Source organism: Chrysochloris asiatica, unplaced genomic scaffold (genome assembly GCF_000296735.1).
Source record: "Chrysochloris asiatica unplaced genomic scaffold, ChrAsi1.0 scaffold00029, whole genome shotgun sequence".
Lineage (NCBI taxonomy): Eukaryota > Metazoa > Chordata > Mammalia > Afrosoricida > Chrysochloridae > Chrysochloris > Chrysochloris asiatica.
The window spans coordinates 347-3096 of record NW_006408547.1 but is presented as its reverse complement, the minus strand read 5'-3'; the positions used below and the strand labels follow the sequence as shown (position 1 = coordinate 3096).

The window sequence follows — 2750 nt, the reverse complement described above, 5'->3', positions numbered from 1 at the left end:
TCTCTTTGGAATGGGCACAAATACAGATCTCTTCCAATTAGTCGGCCAGATAGTTGTCTTCCAAATTTCTTGGCAGAGATGAGTGAGTGCCTCTTATGCTGCCTCACTTTCTTGAATGATTTCAATTTTTATTCTATCAATTCCTGGTGCCTTGTTCTTTACCAATTCCTTCAGTGCACCTTGGACTTCCTCCTTTCAGGATGATTGGCTCTTGATCATATGCTACCTCTTGAAATGACTGAACATTAATCATTTCCTTTTGGGACATTTCTCTAAATTTAGGTGGGATATATTCAAGGTCATATTTTGGCTCAGACAGCTTTGCATTAATTTTCTTCCGAATCAGTCTGAACTGACCAATTGATGGTCTGTTTCACATTTGGCCCTTGGCCTTATTTTGGCTGATGATATTGAGTTTCTCCATCATCTCTTGGTGAGAGTCACATGCACAGTCATCATTTATGTTGTTGAAAATAGGTATTTGTAATAATTAAGTAACTTTCTCTTGCAAACGTCTACCATGGAATCTCCAACATCAAAGCCTTATTTTCCACTTACTGATCCTTTCTTTCTTTGTTTCAAACTTTTGCATTCCAAACATTAGGAATTATCATAGCATTTTGACTGCAAGTTGGATCAATTTCAGACTAAAGTAGTTGTAGAAATTACATCAATTCCTCTCTGCCTCACTATACTGTGGTGATCATCTACTTTTAAAGGGAGGATGAAGAAGATAAATCAGAGAAAGCTTGATCAGAGATGTGAAAGAAGAACTAGCACAAGATAATTTTTATGAAGCCAAGAAGAAAGTGTTTCAAGGAGAAATGTTATCTATATTAGACCATGAAGACAAAATTGTTCCTAAATTTAAAGATAGAGCCATCACTAGAAATTGTAGAAAAAAGTTAAAGGTGATAGAAGACATAAGATGGATCTACATTATTAATACAGATATTAATACAGAGAAAAATGAGAATAATGAATTGTACTTTTTTTCCCACAAGGCATTTATTTGGTATAAGAAGAAATAAGGCAACAGAGAAGAGATGATGGTTATAGGAAGCTATTTATAGAATTTGGATGGGTTAGTTATTGTTAAATACCACTGAGACAGTTCTGACTCACAGTGACACTATATAGGGTTTCCAAGGAGTGGCCAGTGGATTTGAACCATTGACTTTATGGTAAACAATCCAGTGCTCATTACATAGTGTCACACCAGTGGTTAAGTGGTTGGCTGCTAACTCAAAGCTGGTGGTTCCAATCAACCCAGCACCTTCATGGGAGGAAGACTGAAAAGATTACAGCCTAGGAAACTCTATGCAGCAATTCTGTTATTTTACATGGGGGCACTATGAGTTGGAATGAATGTGAATAACACCCAACAGCAACAATAAAACGAGTATATTTGTAGAACTAAGATTAAACAACACGAGAAGAACAAAAAGAAAGAAACTGAAGATGTCAGCTATTAGGAAGAATGCTTGAAAGGCAAGATTCTCAAGAAACTTATACAAGAGTATTGTTAAGGACATTTCTTGACTTGATGACAGAGGGAAAGATGACAAATGAACAACTGAGAATTATGTGACTCTTTAACAGAAATAATAATTTGAGAGAATGCTGATACCAAACTCATAAAAATGTTGGCTGTTATCAGTCACTCTGTCCAGAAAGCTCTTCCACTTCTGACTTGTGAAATGTACACTCCTGGTGTTCAAGGTTTACTCTTTGGCTTTCTTTGTAACTGCTGACTGTTCAGGGACTAGTTTTTGCCCACCAGAAATTTGGGGTTGAGGATAAAGTGGTTTCTATTTCTAGGAGTAAAAGAACATCAGTTATTTGATATCAGAAGCTGTTCCTTAAAGAGTAAAGGGCTCTTTTTTTGGTGGTGGTTGTTTCATATTTTCAGCATGTTTCTGTATTTATTGGAATGAACTCTAAAAAGCAGTAAAAATTTTGAAAAAAATATAAAAATGATTGCTTGCCTGAACTAACTTTAGGTGAGGACTCCTTTGTGTCAAAGCTTTAAATGCAGTTTATGTGACAAGAGATAAGCCTAACTATTGTAGACAAAGAAATACAAAGCTTTTAAGGATTCAAAAACTTTGTTTAAAAGGTGGTCTTCTCAGATAATGGTGTACTAGTCATTCAACAGATGTTTAATAAATATTTGCTTTTATCCATTTAAAAATTAAATTTACTTTCTTAATTTAATTACATGAGTTAGGACAGAGAATATGAAAAACTGAAATATAGAACATTTGGAGACTAAATTATGATTATAATAAGGAAATAACTATTGAAAAAAATTACTTACCCAGGACAAAGAAATGATGTTAGTAAAACGTTTGTTTTCCATTTCTCACCGCCAAAGGCTACAGAATAAAACAAAAGCACTGTAAAAGACTTTTCTTTTAAACAAGCAAAATATTCATACTCCAAGTAGCATTCAACAAATTGTTATGTACCAGTCTTAAGCAATGATATTAGCAAATGCTATGAAATTGCCTTAGCAAATGATCCAAGCTGGGAATGCACCTCAAGGATATGTCCTGAAAAGGACTATACGACTTTTGCTTCAGCATAAAATAATAAGTTTGCTATCAAAAGAGTCATCCTGACCAGTTTTTCTTTTATAACTTCTTTTTTAACTACAAACAAAACAGGTTGCTTAAATTTTAAGTCAGTATCTTGTGGTCACTTTCAGAATTTATTATAAAACTAGGAACACCCAAGCTCAACATGCA

General features: G+C 34.3%; 1 protein-coding gene across 1 annotated transcript in view; it reads right to left on the bottom strand.

The window, feature by feature from the left end:
- LOC102824044 (transmembrane 9 superfamily member 2-like) overlaps positions 1-2381 on the bottom strand; it is a 19370-nt gene extending 16989 nt beyond the window's left edge. The window contains exon 1 of the mRNA XM_006846661.1: positions 2321-2381. The gene's annotated coding sequence lies outside the window, so the exon portion shown is untranslated. The remainder of the gene's footprint in view (positions 1-2320) is intronic.
- Positions 2382-2750: the final 369 nt, after the last annotated feature.